The sequence below is a fragment of the Chiloscyllium plagiosum genome, unplaced genomic scaffold (genome assembly GCF_037043375.1).
Source record: "Chiloscyllium plagiosum isolate Xiang-an unplaced genomic scaffold, Cpla_swu_hap1 HiC_scaffold_39, whole genome shotgun sequence".
In the NCBI taxonomy this organism is placed as follows: Eukaryota; Metazoa; Chordata; class Chondrichthyes; order Orectolobiformes; family Hemiscylliidae; genus Chiloscyllium; species Chiloscyllium plagiosum.
In genome coordinates, this window is record NW_028270177.1 from 12758870 (window position 1) to 12778979 (window position 20110).

The 20110-nt window shown below is 44.3% G+C and overlaps 1 protein-coding gene across 4 annotated transcripts in view; it reads right to left on the reverse strand.

The window, feature by feature from the left end:
• LOC122540930 (lactadherin-like) overlaps positions 1 to 20110 on the reverse strand; it is an 89775-nt gene that overhangs the window by 23982 nt on the left and 45683 nt on the right. The window lies entirely within an intron of this gene.

Genomic DNA, 20110 nt, shown 5'->3' on the forward strand with positions numbered 1-20110 from the left:
CCAGTTGCCTCCCTCCCAAAATATCCCAAAGCCGGCAATTTTCAGGTATTTTTAAATCAGCCTGTCAAGAGATGTTATGGCACATCTCTATAACACATGAGATTTGCATGTGGGCTTCCTAGCTCTGAGATAGGGACACTACCAGTGCACCAGAAGAACCCTCAATTCGCATAGATTTAAATGAAATTCAGCTCACAAGAGTTGAATTACAAAAATCTTACTTATGAGTATAGATATTTCTAGAATGTGGGATCACACGTTGCTATGTTCTAATTATCGTATTCAGCTGCTTTATCATGCAATTGTCCATTGGGGTCTCTACAGAATACAGGGAGGGAGGGGGGGGGGGTCGATGTGTAACAGTCAGAAGCGAGATTGCTTCTCACTGATTGTCAAAGTTAAATGGTTGAAAGTGAACAAAGAAGGAAAAACCATCCATCTCTCCACAATATACAACAAATCCCCAGTTATTCAGTTCAATAATTGAAGACTGGAGTCTCCTTTGAACAGCCAATTTGAAGTAAATGAGTAAATACAGGAAGTGCTTTGCTTTATTAAATTATAAGTGATCTGGCTGCAACGGTCTAACCTCCAATTGATCCACTTCCTCACCTACTCTGGCCATGAGCCTCTCAGAAACTAGTAACAAGGAAGGTGAAAACTCAACTGCAAAGCAGATCTCTGGGAAAATAATGTTTGGTGCACTCCACTTTGTAAAAGGTGAGACAGACTGTAAACTCATTTAAACACAAGTATTCTTTTTAGAAGAGTGGGACAGCTAGAATAGATTACATTTTTAGTATAATGTGCAATGTTTAAACAGTGGGAGAACTGTTTGCTAATATCCAATCTTCCAATCTAGCCCCACCAATGAGTGCAGAAAGAGGTGTCATCTTCTAGGTGAGACTATAACTGAAATCCCGTCTGCCTGCTTGTGTGGATGACAGAGATCTTATGGCACTATTTTGAATAAGTCCAGTACAGTTATCCAAGATGTCATTCCCTTATATTTATACTTCAAATCAATATCGCTAAAATCAATCTTGTCATAATCACACTGCTGTGTGTGGGAGCTTGCTGTGTGTAATTTGGCTGTTGTAGTCCCTACATTGAACACACTTCAAAAGCTTTTCATTGGTTTACCATTTTGGTAAATTATTGTATAAATGGAAAATCTTCCCTTCTTCCATTTTCAATCTCCACAAATAACTTGTCTATGATAACATGCAGATGATACTTAACTCTGTTCATAACATCTGTGGTTTGTTAGCCCCAGTTTACAACAGCATGAATTCAAAAATAGGGCACCCATGGAATTGAAGTCATAGAGTTATCGAGATGTACTGCACTGAAACAGACCCTTCGGTGCAATTCATCCATACTGACCAGATATACTAGATTTGTCTAGTCCCATTTGCCAGCACTTGGCCCATATACCTCTAAGTCAAGATTAGAGTGATGCTGGAAAAGCACAGCAGATCAGGCAGCATCCTAGGAGCAGGAAAATCGATATTTCGGACAAAAGCCTTCCTGATGAAGGGCTTTTGCCTGAAACGTCGATTTTCCTACTCCTCGGATGCTTCCTGACCTGCTGCGCTTTTCCAGCACCACTTTAATCTTGACTCTGATCTCCAGCATCTGTAGTTCTCATTCTCACCATATCTCTCTAAACCCTTCCCATTCATGCACCCATTCAGATGTCTTCCAAATGCTGTAATTGTACCAGCTTCCACAACTTCCTCTGGCAGCTTATTCCATACACACACCATCCTCTGCATGAAAAAGTTGTCGCTTAGGTCCCTTTTAACTTTTTCCCCTCTCACCCTAAACCTATGCCCTCTAGTTTTGCACTCTCCCATCCCAGGCAAAAGACCTTGTCTATTTACCCTATCCCTGCCCCTCATGATTTTATAAACCTCTATAAAGGTCACCCCTCGGCCTCTGATGTTCCAGGGAAAATAACCTCAGTCTATTCAGCCTCTCCCGATAGCCCAAACTCTCCAAGCCTGGCAACATTCTTTTTAATCTATTCTGAACCTTTTCAAGTTTCACAACATCGTGCCTATAGGAGGAGACCAGAACTGCACACAATATTCCAAAAGTGGCCTAACCAATCTCCTTACAGCCACAACTTGACCTCCCAACTCCTATACTCAATGCACTGACCTATAAAAGGAAAGCATAGCAAATACCATCTTCACTATCCTATCTACCCGCAACTCCATCTACGAACCTGCACTCCAAGGTCTGTTTGCTCAGCAATACTCCCCAGGGCTTTACCATTAAGTGTATCAGGGAGGTTAAAAACAAGGACTGCAGATGCTGGAAACCAGAGTCTAGATTAGAGTGGTGCTGGAAAAGCACAGCAGGTCAGGCAGCATCCAAGGAGCAGGAAAATCGACGTTTCGGGCAAAAGCCCTTCACCAGGAATAGAGGCAGGATGCCTGCAGAGTGGAGAGATAAATGAGAGGGGGGTGGGGGTGGGGAGAAAGTAGCATAGAGTACAATAGGTGAATGGGGGAGGGGATGGAGGTGATAGGTCAGAGAGGAAGGTAGGGGAAAGTAGCAAAGAATACAATGGGTGAATGGGGGTGGGGATGAAGGAAGTCCTGCCCTGATTTGCCTTTCCAAAATGCAGCACCTCACTTTTATCTAAACTAAATTCCATCTACCACTCCTCGGCTCATTGGTTCATCTGATCAAGATCCCATTGTACTCTGAAGTAACCTTTTTCTCTGTCCACTATACTTTCAACGTGCAAGTTCTAGTTCGTAGCAGTTGCTGTGTGCTCTTTTTAAATAGCAGTTATGGAAAATAATAGCTCCACTTTGTGCTGTGGAAGGAATCACTTAGTGCCCATCCATCTCTCCATGTCTGTCTAGACAATAAGATCAATGCAGAAAATGTGTTGTTGGAAAAGCGCAGAAGGTCAGGCAGCATCCAAGGAGCAGGAGAATCGACGTATCGGGCATGAGCCCTTCTTCAGGAATTAGGAGGGTATGCCAAGCAGGCTAAGATAAAAGGTAGGGAGGAGGGACTTGGGGGAGGGGCGTTGGAAATGCGATAGGTGGAAGGAGGTTAAGGTGAGGGTGATAGGCCGGAGTGGGAGTGGGGGCAGAGAGGTCAGGAAGAAGATTGCAGGTCAAGAAGGCAGTGCTAAGTCTGAGGGTTGGGACTGAGAAAAGGTGGGGGGAGAGGAAATGAGGAAGCCGGAGAAATCATCCCTTGTGGTTGGAGGGTTCCTAGGCGGAAGATGAGGTGCTCTTCATCCAGCCGTCGTGTTGCTATGGTCTGGCGACGGAGGAGTCCAAGGACCTGCATGTCCTTGGTGGAATTTAAGGGGGTGGTTGGGTTGGTTGGTCCAGGTGTCCCAGAGGTGTTCTCTGAAACGTTCCGCAAGTAGGCAGCCTGTCTCCCCAATATAGAGGAGGCCACATCGGGTGCAGTAAATGATGTGTGTGGAGGTGCAGGTGAATTTGTGGTGGATATGGAAGGATCCCTTAGGGCCTTGGAGGGAAGTAAGGGGGGGGAGGTGTGAGCGCAAGTTTTGCACTTCTTGCGGTTGCAGGGGAAGGTGCTGGGAGTGGAGGTTGGGTTGGTGGGGGGTGTGGACCTGACGAGGGAGTCACGGAGGGAGTGGTCTTTTCGGAACGCTGATAAGGGAGGGGAGGGAAATATATCCCTGGTGGTGGGGTCCGTTTGGAGGTGGCGGAAATGACGACAGATGATACGATGTATATGGAGGTTGGTGGGGTGTTAGGTGAGGACCAGTGGGGTTCTGTCCTGGTGGCGATTGGAGGGGTGGGGCTCAAGGGCGGAGGAGCGGGAAGTAGAGGAGATGCGGTGGAGAGCATCGTCGATCACGTCTGGGGGGAAATTGCGGTCTTTGAAGAAGGAGGCCATCTGGGTTATACGGTATTGGAACTGGTCCGCAGTAAATGATGTGTGTGGAGGTGCAGGTGAATTTGTGGCGGATATGAAAGGATCCCTTGGGGCCTTGGAGGGAAGTAAGAGGGGAGGCGTGTGCGCAAGTTTTGCATTCCTTGCGGTTGCCCGAAACGTCGATTCTCCTGCTCGTTGGATGCTGCCCGACCTGCTGCGCTTTTCCAGCAACACATTTTCAGCTCTGATCTCCAGCATCTGCAGTCCTCACTTTTTCCTAGAGAGAACACCTCTGGGACACCCGGTCCAACCAACCCAACCACCCCGTGGCTCAACACTTCAACTCTCCCTCCTACTCCACCAAGGACATGCAGATCCTTGGACTCCTCCACCGCCAGACCATAGCAACACGACGGCTGGAGGAAGAGCGCCTCATCTTCCGCCTAGGAACCCTCCAACCACAAGGGATGAACTCAGATTTCTCCAGTTTCCTCAGTCCTAACCCTCGATCTCAGCACCACCTTCCTAACCTGCAATCTTCTTCCTGACCTCTCCGCCCCCACCCCGGCCTATCACCCTCACCTTAACTTCCTTCCACCTATTGCATTTCCAACACCTCTCCCCCAAGTCCCTCCTCCCCATCTTTTATCTTCGCCTGCTTGGCACACTTTCCTCATTCCTGAAGAAGGGCTCATGCCTGAAACGTCGATTCTCCTGTTCCTTGGATGCTGCCTGACCTGCTGCGCTTTTCCAGCAACACATTTTCAGCTCTGATCTCCAGCATCTGCAGTCCTCACTTTCTCCAATAAGATCAATGCAGTCATACACCTATACATGGTACATTGGGGAAACCAAGCAAAGGCTACGACAACGGATGAATGGGCACCGCACAACAATCAACAGACAGGAGGGTTCCCTCCCAGTTGGGGAATACTTCAGTGGTCCAGGACATTTGACCTCAGACCTTCGGGTGACCATCCTCCAAGGCAGACTTCGGGACAGGCAGCAGCGAAAAATGGCCAAGCAGAGGCTGGTACCCGTAGGGAGGGCCTCAAACGGGACCTTGGGTTCATGTCACACTACAGGTGACCACCATTGCACCATACACACACACACACACACACCTTTACAGACACACACACACACTGCCACACTCACACATGCAGCCCCTCACAGAGTTAAGACACTCTGCACTCACTACACACACACACACACACACATACACTTTCTCACACTCACAACCCCCAACCCAGACAGACACACACACACAGACAAAGACCCACATGCACACATATATTTTGTGGGGTGAATTTGTACTTGCAGGATTACACTGTACTTTGCTCAAAAACTGCATGAATTCATGTAAAACTCTGTTATCTCACTTTTTAGATTAGAATCAATCTAAACATCATGGCATAGACAGAGAACACAGGGGGCTAACACCTTCAACATATTGTCTCACTATCACCATTGTTAACAGCAAGCCTGAGAATGCAACTTTTTAAAAAAAGGTTTTGTGATTTACACATGAAAGAAGTGAACCTATCATGGTATTCAAACAGTTGAAAGACTTAACAGACAATCAATTTTTCAATGTATAATTTCAGTTACATCACACTGTAAATTTTGGCTATAAATTCTGTGTTAGGATTGAGCCCTCCACTACCACCTGATGAAGGAGTGACGCTCCGAAAGCTAGTGTGCTTCCAATTAAACCTGTTGGACTATAACCTGGTGTTGTGTGATTTTTAACTTTGTACACCTATAAAGTCAGGAGAGACCACAGAAACAGAGGTCTTGGCTGGTAGACAGCTGCTCAACAGTTAGCCAAATCACATTTCTGGTTGTGGATCTTCCACTGATGTTGACAATTGGGAAAATGCTATGAACTTTGCTGTTGATCCAAGATTTCAGAATGCCTGCAGAGAAAACAAATGTTAAACGCTATTTATGTTTTGTCACCAGATGCAGAGAAGGAAGCCATCTCTCAGTCAGGCCACAATGTGTCATCTAACCTGAGCATTTCAGGTAGCTCAGACTGTCAATAACTCCTTCATCTCTTACTCCCAATTTAAAAAGGAAATTATACATGTCCCAGAGCCATCAATTAAGCTCCCTGCAGATAAACCTTGATTACTGAGATTAGATTCCTCATCCAGGACAAGGAAGGAATGGGAGGTCACTGGTATAACTTGTGTATTCAAAAGCAGAACTAATTTTGCTAGTGCCATTTGAAAAGAACAAAGAATCTTCCCTTGGAAAAACTATCAGAACTGAGAGGGTCACAAAGGGGTTCAGCTGAATGCAGGCCACCACATTCAGTATAACTGATTTTGTTAATGGCACTTGTGCCTGAACTTGGCCTCTAAGAGTGATTCCTGGAGGCAGTAACCTCTGCTATATAGCATTTATCAGTGGAGTAAAGTAGCCTGTCAAACTGAAAACTTACTACTTTTTTAAAAAAATAGATTAGACTCCCTACAGTGTGGAAACAGGCCATGGCTCAACAAGTCCACATCGACCCTCCAAAGATCCACCCAGACCCATTCTCCAACATTAACTCCTGACTAATACACCTAACACTATGGGCAATCTAGCATGGCCAATTCACCTAAACTGCACATAGAATCAGAGAAGTATGGCACGGAAACAGACCCTTCGGTCCAACTCGTCCATGCCGATCAGATATCCCAACCTAATCTAGTCCCACCTTTTTAGATTAGATTAGATTACTTACAGTGTGGAAACAGGCCCTTCGGCCCAACAAGTCCACACCGACCCGCCGAAGCGCAACCCACCCATTCCCCTACATTTACCCCTTTTACCTAACACTATGGGCAATTTAGCATGGCCAATTCACCTGACCTGCACATCTTTGGACTGTGGGAGGAAACCGGAGCACCCGGAGGAAACCCACGCAGACACGGGGAGAATGTGCAAACTCCACACAGTCGGTCGCCTGAGGCGGGAATTGAACCTGGGTCTCTGGTGCTGTGAGGCAGCAGTGCTAACCACTGTGCCACCGTGCCGCCCATCTGCCAGAACCCGATCCATATCCCTCCAAACCTTTCCTATTCATGTACCCATCTAAGTGCCTTTCAAATGTTGCAATCATACTAGCCTCCACTCTTTTGGATTGTGGGAAGAAACTGGAGCACCCTGAGGAAAGCCATGTCTGCATGAGAATGTGTAAACTCTACACAGTCGCCCAGTGCAGGAGTCGAACCTGGGTCCCTGGTGCTGTGAGGCGGCAGTGCTAACCAGTGAGCCACCATGCTGCCCTGTTTTGTACATAAGTTAGCCCTTGCCTCACCTTTAGTCTATCTAATCTTTCCATTTCTTACTTTACAGGATGGGCTATTCTTAACAGTCAACTTCCTTGACTGTAAAGCAATTTCAAGTATGACAAAGTTCCAAAAGGCAATATATAAATGCAGACCTGTAAAGTTCTCCTTGGTTCATCATTAAACTGTTACCAAAACCAATCATCATTTTGTCATTTCCAGTCTCTTGAAACAAGGATAATGTCTCCCAGGCTTTGTGACTGGTGTGTCCCTAGGTGACTCAGAAGGCCAACCCTGGAGCTATAAGTATTTGAGCAGAGTGGACAAGAGTAGCCCAGAGAAAGGGAGGCTCCCAAGCCAGGAGTTGCTCCCTTTCCTGCTTTCATCACGTCTCTGTAGCAGATTGAATGTGGTCAGTTTCAGACTGTGTCATGGCTTGATGCGAGATGCACCACATGGTATAATTAGTGGCATGTTCCTCCAACGTGCGGATTGGAATTTTTTTCCCCTTCTCACCAAGCCTTCATAGGTTTGTAAATTGTAATAAAAGGACCTGCTTCAGAAGCTGATCAGAATTAGTTAGCAGCTGAATGCAATGTCCAGACTAGCAGAGCTTACTCTACATGAACATGGTTATGATGTTGGAGGAATTGCCTTTGGCGGTCATCTCACTTGAGTTTGAGAATCCTGTGGAGACACCAGGGACAGAAATTCTTCATTTACCAGAAATGGGTTTGGTAAGTGACCCAAGTCTTACTGTAATTAAGGATGGTGACCACAGCATCACTATAGACTTGAGCTTTTATTATTTAATGGAGATCTGTGTTTCTTTCCAAAAATATATTTTCTTCATAAAACTTGTAAACAAAGACATTTCGATTTTAAGTATTACAGGATTTGCACAAAAGTAGTGTGTTCTTAGAAAACATGATCCACTCACTATGATTGTGACAGTCTTAATATTTACAAAATACATTGTACGTTTAGTATGAGGGCAAAATATTCCAAAACTGAAATTGCAGGAAATGCAATAGATGAGGTTCTCTGTACAACATCTTCCACTCTGAGGTGCCTCAATACATTTGTAATACTCTTGTTTTTTTTTGTAAGGCCCATAGCAGAAGGGGTCTTTACAGCTTCCAGCCCCTCCATGTGATGTAAATGAAAGTGATGTAAATGTTAGTGATCAGTGTCCAAGCACCTCTGCAGCGACTGCCCCAAGCTTTCCTGCATACCTCAGCACATAGTCCTGGACTTTGGAATGTGCCATGATGCAACACTCAGTCAAAGGCAGTTCCTTGCACCAGACAACCAGTCACGTTTTGGGCAGTTCAAAGAGAGTCTTTCAGCGATTTGATGTTTATTCAGGCACAGTTGATGCTCATCTTGGTGATTGTCCCTTGATAAAGCCGGTGAGCACAGAGTCCTGCCTCACGGAGCTGTTTGGGATGAACTTTAACAAAAACTGTAAAGGTAAATTCAATATGGAGGTGGACAACAGTCTCTTGCCCAATGGATCCTCCTCACAGGCAACGTGCAGAGAAGATGAGATTCCAGGCATGTTGGAGATCTCTGTTGAGGAGCAAGCTGCACTGGACCAGCCAGTTGTGCTCAATTTCCACTTGGATGGTGATCTTTTAAGAAGGGAGGCTGCCTAGACATGGGCAGTGTTCAATGACACCGACGGTCTCCCTGCTAATACTGATCATTGTAGATATTTGTACCTGTCCAGTGGAGCGCTCACACTCCGATCTTCTCTTACTGATGTTGTTGGAGAGTATGAGAGTATATCAGAGTATCGCTTACAGTATTGGCAGCATATGCTCCATGGTCAGTGTTTTAGAAGTTGTGAATGTGCTGGAGGCTCACCTTAGACTTGGCATTCTGTCTGTTGGGGTTGGAAAGCTGCCTGGTGAGTTGAAACTCAATCCTGTTCCACGAGGCTGAGGTGGACGAAGTTAAATATCACACAACACCAGGTTATAGTTTATTTGGAAGCACTAGCTTTTGAAGTGCTGCTTCTTTGGATTATAACCTGGTGTTGTGTGATTTTTAACTTTGTCCACCCCAGTCCAACACTGCTCCTCCAAAGCAAGGCTGAGGTGGATAGTCAAGAGAGTTGGCACAAGTTCTGCTTGACACCATCTGTTTTAGAGTCATAGAGTCATAGAGACGTACAGCATGGAAACAGAGCCGTCAGTCCAACTCGTCCATGCTGAACAGATATCCCAACCCAATCTAGTCCCACCTGCAGCAGTCGGCCCATATCCTTCCAAACCCTTCCTATTCTTATATCCATCCAGATGCCTTTTAAAATGTTGCAATTGTACCAGCCTCCACCACTTCCTCTGGCAGCTCATTCCACACACGGACCACCCTCTGCGTGAAAATGTTGCCCCTTAGGTCTCTTTTATATTTTTTCTCCCTCACCCTAAACCTATGCCCTCTAGTTCTGGGATCCCCGACCCCAGGGAAAAGACCTTGTCATCTATTCACCCGATCATGCCCCTCATGATTTTATAAACCTCCATATGGTCACCCCTCAGCCTCCGACGCTCCAGGGAAAAACTGCCCGAGCCTATTCAAACTCTCCCCATAGCTCAAATCCTTTAACCCTGGCAACATCCTTGTAAATCCTTTTTGAACCCTTTCAAGTTTCACAACATCCTTCCGATAGGAAGGAGACCAGGATTGCATGTTGTTGTGGTTCTGTTCGCCGAGCTGGAAATTTTTGTTGCAAACGTTTCGTCCCCTGTCTCGGTGACATCCTCAGTGCTTGGGAGCCTCCTGTGAAGCGCTTCTGTGGTGTTTCGTCCGGCATTCAGTGGCCTGTCCCTGCCGCTTCTGGTTGTCAGTTTCAGCTGTCCACTGTAGTGGCCGGTATATTGGGTCCAGGTCGATGTGTTTGTTGATGGAGTTTGTGGATGAGTGCCATGCTTCTAGGAATTCCCTGGCTGTTCTTTGTTTGGCTTGCCCTATAATGGTAGTGTTGTCCCAGTCGAATTCATGTTGCTTGTCGTCTGCGTGTGTGGCTACTAAGGATAGCTGGTCGTGGCGTTTCGTGGCTAGTTGATGTTCATGGATGCGGATCGTTGGCTGTCTTCCTGTTTGTCCTATATAGTGTTTTGTGCAGTCCTTGCATGGGATTTTGTACACATTAGTTTTGCTCATGCTGGGTATCGGGTCCTTCGTTCTGGTGAGTTGTTGTCTGAGGGTGGCTATTGGTTTGTTTGCTGTTATAAGTCCTAGTGGTCGCAGTAATCTGGCTGTCAGTTTTGAAATGCTCCTGATATATGGTAGTGTGGCTAGTCCTTTGGGTTGCGGCATGTCCTCGTTCCGTTGTCTTTCTCTTAGGCATCTGTTGACTAGGACAACCCTACCATTATAGGGGCCAGCAAGAGATCATTGTCCACATTGGAACCAACAAATAGGAAGGGAAAAGGTTGAAATGCTGAAGGGAGATTACAGACAGTTAGGCAGAAATTTAAAAAGGAGGTCCTCAAGGGTAGTAATATCTGGATTACTCCCAGTGCTACGAGCTAGTGAGGGCAAGAATAGGAGGATAGAGCAGATGAATGCATGGCTGAGGGGCTGGTGTATGAGAGAAGGATTCACATTTTTGGATCATTGGAATCTCTTTTGGGGTAGAAGTGACCTGTACAAGAAAGACGGATTGCACCTAAATTGGAAGGGGACTAATATACTGGCAGGGAAATTTGCTAGAACTGCTTCGGAGGATTTAATCTAATAAGGTGGTGGGGGGGGGGGGGAGGGGGGGGGGGAGCGGTGGGACCCAGGACATAGTGAGGAAAGAGATCGATCTGAGACGGGTACAGCTGAGAACAGAAATGAGTCAAACAGTCAGGGCAGGCAGGGACAAGGTAGGACTAATAAATTAAACTGCATTTATTTCAATGCAAGGGGCCTAACAGGGAAGGCAGATGAACTCAGGGCATGGTTAGGAACATGTCACTGGGATATCACAGCAATGACAGAAACATGGCTCAGGGATGGGCAGGACTGGCAGCTGAATGTTCCAGGATACAAATGCTACAGGAAGGATAGAAAGGGAGGCAAGAGAGGAGGGGGAGTGGCATTTTTGATAAGGGATAGCATTACAGCTGTGCTGAGGGAGGATATTCCCAGAAATACATCCAGGGAAGTTATTTGGGTGAAACTGAGAAATAAGAAAGGGATGATCACCTTATTAGGATTGTATTATAGTCCCCCCAATAGTCAGAGGGAAATTGAGAAATAAACTTGTAAGGAGATCTCAGCTATCTGTAAGAATAATAGGGTGGTTATGGTAGGGGATTTTAACTTTCCAAATATCAACTGGGACTGCCATTGTGTTAAAGGTTTAGATGGAGAGGAATTTGTTAAGTGTGTACAAGACAATTTTCTGATTCAGTATGTGGATATGCCTACTAGAGAAGGTGCAAAACTTGACTTACTCTTGCGAAATAAGGCAGGGCAGGTGACTGAGGTGTCAGTGGGGGAGCACTTTGGGGCCAGCGACCATAATTCTATTTATTTTTAAATCGTGATGGAGAAGGATAGACCACATCTAAAAGTTGAAGTTCGAAATTGAAGAAAGACCAATTTTGATAGTATTAGGCAATAACTTTTGAAAGCTGATTGAAGGCAGATGTTCACAGGTAAAGGGACGGCTGGAAAATGGGAAGCCTTCAGAAATGAGATAACGAGAATCCAGAGAAAGTATATTCCTGTCAGGGTGTAAGGAAAGGCTGGTAGGTATAGGGAATGCTGGATGACTAAAGAAATTGAGGGTTTGGTTAAGAAAAAGAAGAAAGCATATGTCAGGTATAGACTGGATAGATCGAGTGAATCCTTAGAAGAGTATAAAGGAAGTAGGAGTATACTTAAGAGGGAAATCAGGAGGGCAAAACGGGGACATGAGATAGCTTTGGCAAATAGAATTAAGGAGAATCCAAAGGGTCTTTACAAATATATTAAGGACAAAAGGGTAACTGGGGAGAGAATAAGTCCACTCAAAAATCAGCAAGACAGCCTTTGTGTGGAGCCACAGAAAATGGGGGAGATACTAAATGAATATTTTGTATCAGTATTTACTGTGGAAAAGGATATGGAAGCTTTAACTGTAGGGAAATAGATGGTGACATCTTGCAAAATGTCCAGATTACAGAGGAGGAAGTTCTGGATGTCTTGAAATGGTTAAAAGTGGATAAATCCCCAGGACCTGATCAGGTGTACCCGAGAACTCTGTGGGAAGCTAGAGAAGTGATTGCTGGGCCTCTTGCTGAGATATTTGTATCATCGATAGTCACAGGTGAGGTGCCAGAAGACTGGAGGTTGGCAAACGTGGTGCTACTGTTGAAGAAGGGTGGTAAAGACAAGCCAGGGAACTATAGACCAGTGAGCCTGACCTCAGTGGTGGGCAAGTTGTTGGAGGAAATCCTGAGGGACAGGATGTACATGTATTTGGAAATGCAAGGACTGATTAGGGATAGTCAATATGTCTCACAAACTTGATTGAGTTTTTTGAAGAAGTAACAAAGAAGATTGATGAGGGCAGAGCAGTAGATGTGATGTATAGGGACTTCAGTAAGACATTCAACAAGGTTCCCCATGGGAGACTGATTAGCAAGGTTAGATCTCATGGAATACAGGGAGAACTAGCCATTTGGATACAGAACTGGCTCAAAAGGTAGAAGATAGAGGGTGGTGGTGGAGGGTAGTTTTTCAGACTGGAGTCCTGCGACCAGTGGAGCGCCACAAGGATCGGTTCTGCGTCCTCTCCTTTTTGTCATTTATATAAATGATTTGGATGTGAACATAAGAGGTACAGTTAGTAAGTTTGTAGATGACACCAAAATTGGAGGTGTAGTGGACAGCGAAGAGGGTTACCTCCGATTACAACAGGATCTGGACCAGATGGGCCAATGGACTGAGAAGTGGCAGATGGAGTTTAATTCAGGTAAATGTGAGGTGCTGCATTTTGGGAAAGCAAACCTTTCCAGGACTTATACACTTAATGGTAAGGTCCTAGGGAGTATTGCTGAACAAAGAGATCTTGGAGTGCAGATTCATAGCTCCTTGAAAGTGGAGTCAAAGGTAGATAGGATAGTGAAGAAGGCGTTTGGTATGCTTTCCTTTATTGGTCAGAGTATTGAGTACAGGAGTTGGGAGGTCATGTTGCGGCTGTACAGAACATTGGTTAGGCCACTGTCGGAATATTGCATGCAGTTCTGGTCTCCTTCCTATCGGAAAGATGTTGAGAAACTTGAAAAGGGTTCAGAAAAGATTTATAAGGATGTTGCCAGGGTTGGAGGATCTGAGCTGAACAGGGAGAGGCTGAACAGGCTGGGGCTGTTTTCCCTGGAGCTTCGGAGGCTGAGGTTGACCTTATAAAGGTTTACAAAATTCTGAGGGGCATGGATAGGATAAATAGACAAAGTCTTTTCCCTGAGGTTGGGGAGTCCAGAACCAGAGGGCATAGGTTTAGGGTGAGAGGGGAAAGATATAAAAGAGACCTAAGGGTCAATGTTTTCACGCAGAGGGTTGTACGTGTATGGAATGAGCTGCCAGAGGATGTGGTGGAGGCTGGTACAATTGCAACATTTAAGAGGCATTTGGATGGGTATATGAATAGGAAGGGTTTGGAGGGATATGGGCCGGGTGCTGGCAGGTGGGACTAGTTTGGGTTGGGATATCTGTTCGGCATGGACAGGTTGGACCGAAGGGTCTGTTTCCATGCTGTACATCTCTATGACAAGTAAGTAAGAAGTTGGGATGGGATAGATCATACTGTCCTTCAAGCCCATTCATCCATTCAATATAATCATGGCTGACCTTCTGCCTCAACTCCATTTTCCTGCCAGTTTCTCATTTCCCACAATTCCCTGACAGACCTAAAAAAAAATCTGTCCATGTCAGTATATTCAATCAATGATGAGGCCTCCATTTTCTTCTGGGATAAGGAATTCCCAATACAATCCATGAGGAAAGAAACCCCTCCTCAACTTTTGCTTTGCTCATTGGGAAGGTTTTGTCTCAGTGCTTCATGGCTGACCCCTAGAGGGTTAACAGTGTAAAACGGGTTGGTCACCACTCTTGTATCTTTCCCAGTTTCCCTCTCCAGAGACTTCAATGGGAAATGAAAAAAGATCTATTTTGATGTACACTTACATATTTTACAGATTCGGATTTGCCGGTGTTGGACTGGGGTGTACAAAGTTAAAAATCACACAACACCAGGTTATAGCCCAACAGGTTTACTAGTGTGCTTCCAATTAGACCTGTTGGACTATAACCTGGTGTTGTGTGATTTTTAATATTTTACAGAAGATCTGTTTGTTCACAAATGAAGTGAAATGATATTTGAATAAGAATGAATGGGAATGCGTTGAATAGATGCAGCAAAAACATTGCTGAGCAACAGCAACAATAAGATGAAAGGAAGCAGAATGCAGAGCATAATGCTGAATCTTCACAGACAGCACCTTGCTAAGATTTTAATCTTCTTTCCATAGACCAGGTGTTCTAGTGTCATGCCAGGTTGCTTTAAACCCCCTTTAAAGCCACTGTATATTGAGAGCATGTTAATCTTCTTAAATCCAGAATTCTGTGTTTAGTAAACATCTATCCACTGTTCTGCAGAAACAGACCCTCAGGCAGCCCACAGAAAAGCATAGGAAAAGAAACAAAATTAGCAGCCCAAAGGCAAGAAATAGATCTGAAAAAGAACAATGAAAACAACACAATACTGGATCTGCCAGCACTGAAACAGCCAAAGGCAGGATTACACCTTTGATCAGAAATGCACCCAGTTCTGATCCCCACCTGAAATAGAGAATTGTCTTTATTGTGATGTTGATGGAGCTCATATCCAACCTTTTGTCTTTTGCTTTCAGGAGTTCTTTAGACCTTTATTATGATGATTTTAAAATTTTCAGGTTTTAACCTCAGAGATGTGAGGTTACAAATCCATTCTGAAAAAAACCCTGACCTTTCACCAATCCAACTGGCCAAAGTGTGAGTTTCTGAATTTTTGACTGAACCAGAACCAGGTCTGGCTCAGCTGGGCCTCTCAGTACAGAGTCTGTATACATAGATGGTGGGGCTCAATGTGCCAGTAAATTACTTTGAAATTCATGCAAAACCAATGGTTTCTTCATTCTAAAGCAGCTGGCTCAATATATACCGTATCAGTTGCATGACACGATGATCTTTTGCTGCAAGTTCTGTGTCTCATGATCCTGCCCCACCAGTTACTAAATGAAGAAGCAGCGCTCCAAAAGAAGTACTTCCAAATAAACCTGTTGGACATAACCTGGTGTTGTGTGATTTTTAGCTTTGTGAACAAAAATGCATTTTTTAAAAACTAAAAAGTTAGTCTCACACCACTTACCTTCAATTAACTGCTCCCCCACCAACCGTATGCACTACCATTCTGCATACAGTTGGACTATAACCTGGTGTTGTGTGATTTTTAACTTTGTCCACCCCAGTTCAATACCGGTACCTCCACATCATTCCTTTGTATCCGATCTAAATGCATTTCAAGTATTTTGCAAAAAACTGTAAAACACTGCAAAGCACCACTGCCATTCTACAGTTATACATTTTCAAATTAAGAAACCAAACATCTTTGTAAAGAAAGACCAGTGAGACCGGATCATCAGGCTCAACACAGTTGGGCACTGGTATTGTTAAAGCTGACACTATTTTTTTGCGCAAAGTTACATTTTAGTCTTAAAAATATTTAAAGTTATACTCACAACACTTCAAGTTGATGAAATTCCCTACAGTGTGGAAACAGGCCCTTCGGCCTAACTAGCCCACATCGACCCTCCGAAGAGTAACCCACCCAGACCCATTTCCCTCTGACTAATGCACCTAACATTATGGGCAATTTAGCATGGCCAATTCACCTGACCTGCACATCTTTGGACTCTGGGAGAAAACCAGAGCAAACTCACACAGACACAGGGAGAACATGCAAACTCCACGCAGACAGTTGCACAAGGCTGGAATCGAACCTGGGACCCTGGTGCTGTGAGGCAGCAGTGCCAACCACTGAGCCACTATGCCACACTACTGAAAGTGCAAACAGGTGTAATTCTTTCCATAAAGCATATGGCACTCAACAGATGTCTCAATATAATTTAAGTTACATGAGATAATTGAAAAATGTGTTCCTTCACAGAGACAAGAATAAAAAGTGCTAGAAAAGCTCAGCAGGTCCAGCAACATCTGTGGAGAAAACTCAGAGTTAACGTTTCAGGTTGAGTGATCCTTTCTTGACAAAGATACTGCCCAAAGAGTCTGAAGCAGTTTCTAGCCCCTCAGTGTAGCCTGGCAAGTAGATGTTTGGCAGCGTGCTCTCCTTGCTGTGGCTTTACAGCAGCTGCCCTCAGCTTTAGTGCATTCCTCAGAACTCAGTGCTGGAGCTTGGAATGTGCCAGTCTACAACAGGATCATGGATAATTCTTTGCCAATAGATTTTGGGCAGACCAAAGAGTGCCTTTCAATGAGATGATTGACTTCCAGCAGCAACAGATGCTTTTTAGAGAGTTCCTCTCCAGCTACAGCCCATACATCACAGAGGCCTGATGTTGAAATGAGACTTTTTGTGCCTCTTTACAGAGCTTCTTTGCAAAGGCACATCCCAGAGGAGGTTGACAATGGTCTCTTCCCCATCACGGATGCCTCAACCAGCTATCATCAGCCAATGGTATAGCCACAGTAACTATAATCGAACTGAGTACAGTCAGCCCCTGGTAGAGTCAAAGCTGGGAGAGTCGAACACAACACAGTCAGTTGTTGTTAGACCCAGTGCAATCAGACCTACTCTGATATGGTTTAACCTAATCCCGATCTTTCCTGATCTTACTTGCCTGCCCATTTTACTCCATGCCCGATTTTGAATGGTGTGAAACAGGCTGATGATTTGTTGTTATTAGTCTATTTTGCGCAGCTTCTGGGTGATAAATTTCACCGAGTTTGCACTGAGTTCTCCTCGAGCACCTTTATACCAGACAAGGGAATCAAGGGCTATAGGGGCTGATAGAAAACTGGGCCATATTCAGATCAGCCATGATCATATCAAATAGCAGAGCAGGGTTGACGGGCTGAATGGTCTACACCTGCTCCTATCACCTTCGGATCGTCAGCACAGTTCCTTCATGAAATAACACACCAGCAGCATTGCGTCCATCAGCTCATGCTTATGCTGGGAACAACATGGGTGAGATATAGAATAAAGTTCCCTCTATGCCTTTCCATAAAGCACCGTAGGTCTGATATGGCCAGAGTAAGAAATATTTTGATGCTTTCCCTACATTTCCCCAAAAATGTGACTCAACTTCAAACCCAGATTGGCCTCTGCTGTGTAAGAGCAACATTTTCTTACTTCCTACACAAGCCATCCTTTAGCCCCAGCAAGATTGCTGAGGTAGTTCCAGTTGAAGAAATTGCATGTTGTGGTCTCACACTGAACAGCACCTGGATTGAAATAGCCCCAAACTGAATTTAAAATCAGACATTAACAAGTGACAAAGGAATCTTTCATCTGAAGGAGCTGGGCTGTATTTCAAGCTAAATCCCTGAGATCAAACAACAAATTATTTTCCTGCTTCACCATCTGACCCAGTTGGTTGTGTACATTACAATGTATATTAGCTGCAAGGGGTCACTTCCTAACGTCAAAAAAAGCTCTTCCCATCCCGCACCCCTCAGGTTGCATCACGTATAATCGGCTGGAACTGATGAGCTATATTACTTCAGATCCTTCCAACTGAGTTGGCTACAGAGAACCCTGACTGCAATGGCTATATTAATAATCCCTTTGTATGCTCTTTAGTGGGGCAAAATGTACAGTTACAAATAAACCTTAGCATCAGTGAAAATTAACTTATGTAGTAAAAACAGAGAGCCCAGAGGCTGCAAAGTGACTCTACATAAGATGGCACAATGTGCTTTAATTTGAAGCACTCATCTCTGAATGGTGAAGACATTGTAATCAAAACCCACTTTAGAGACTTGGATGAATTTTATTGTGGAACATCCTGTTCCCTGGATGCTGCCTGACCTGCTGTGCTGTTCTAGCAATAAAGTTTCAACTTTGATCTCCAGCATCTGCAGACCTCACTTTCTCCTTGAATTTTATTGTGGCCTGGGAACCCAATGTCATACAGTCAAAATGGAATGCAAACTTGTACTTACCAGCAAATAGGACTGACTGAGCAAATTTACCACAAACAGACTCCTAACTGAGAAACCTCTTCAGCAGTGCGACACCAATGCGGAGCTGTCTCACGGCAAATGTAGGTAACATACCAACCCCACCACTGCTTTCAATCCCACCACATGGAGCCAGCACAAATCTGATCCAACCCTCCAGTGCAGTACTGAGGCAGTGCTGAAATATTGGATGTCTCCCTGAGATATCAATCCATCTCACCTGAGTATAGAAAGTCCCACCACATTATTGGCTGCCACGTTTCCTGCATTGCAATATTGAATCCACTTCAAAATGTATTTCATTGGTTGTAAAATTTCTGGGATATCTGGAGGTTGTGAAAAATGATTTGTACAAATCTATTTCTATTGTCACCGTGACAGAGACAATGTCTTTCCCATTGACAAACGTGGCTGGAGTTGGATAAATTAATGTCTAAATCAAGGTTTCACATTGTTCAGTCCATCCCCATTGAAGTTCAAGTCATGCTAGGCTTGTGTTTGCCAACTCCAGTTCAGATCCAGTCATGATGTCCTGCAATATTGGTCTCAATACAGTTTGAGCGAAAAAGCTACACGTTAATTCCTAAATACTTTATAACTATTAAGCAATTAAATCTGCAACTGATAATTATGTAACATCTTTGACTACATTAAAAGATCCATTCTCTTCACTACCCACACACCACCGCAACGGTGGATGTACTGAAGCAACTTGTCAAGGCTTCCTTAATCACACATCCTAAATCCAGATGGAAACAATGGGCCAAATATCCTCCTTCTGAGCTGTATTATTTGATAACTCTATAATTTTGTGGTTGAAATAAAACTAGGTATTGTCAACATACTTGTGGAAGCCAACAGTTTTCAGCAATAGGTTCACCATGAGAAATTGTAATATGATTGAAAATTTTAGAAACAGCAATGGAGAACAATCTCCCCTTTATGTCTTTTTGAAGCAAGTCAGCTGTCTGGTTCTTCACTGAAACATTTCTGGGATGAGATCCAAGCCCTGAACGATAGCGGCTTCTCGCTTTAGTGAATTGCTTGCTGGCTAGCCATTGATACCATGGGGGCTGTCAGGAGACACATTAATCACTCTGACCTAGTCCAGGGGTCAAGGCTATCACACTCAGACTTTAGTTGCAGGAACAGTCTTTCATACTTGCAGAGATAATGCATGTTCTAAAGACCATTTAATTGACGGAACTGAACTTTTTTAATGTTGGATACACAATTTATTTCCCTTTAAACCAAATGAGTCCCCTGCTAGAGGAAGCCTACAGGAATAGTCAATAATAATACAGAACATAAGAAATACTTTCAAAGGCTTATGAACAATTGCTAGAAAAAAAAGGAAGTCATCGGCTTTTAGACCTAAAATTCAGTAAGGATTCAGTAACTCAAATTCACACTCAGCTAGGCTCTCGGTTAAGGGTAGAACCTTTCAAATGTTTAAAGATACTAATCTCTAAAAATGGTTCAAATTTCATCACAGAGCCCAGTATGTTACAAGAAAACGCAACCTCCCAGATCACACGACTGCCTTATAAGTAATGTATTTGTCCTTTTGATGAGGAAATGAGGGAGAATTTATTAAAATTAGGGACTGTTTTTCTGACACTAGAGGTTGACATTGTGGATCCCAAGGGCTATCGCACACCATACCAATAATTTAATATCCATGAATTCTTCACCAATAATAATTCCCAAATACTTGT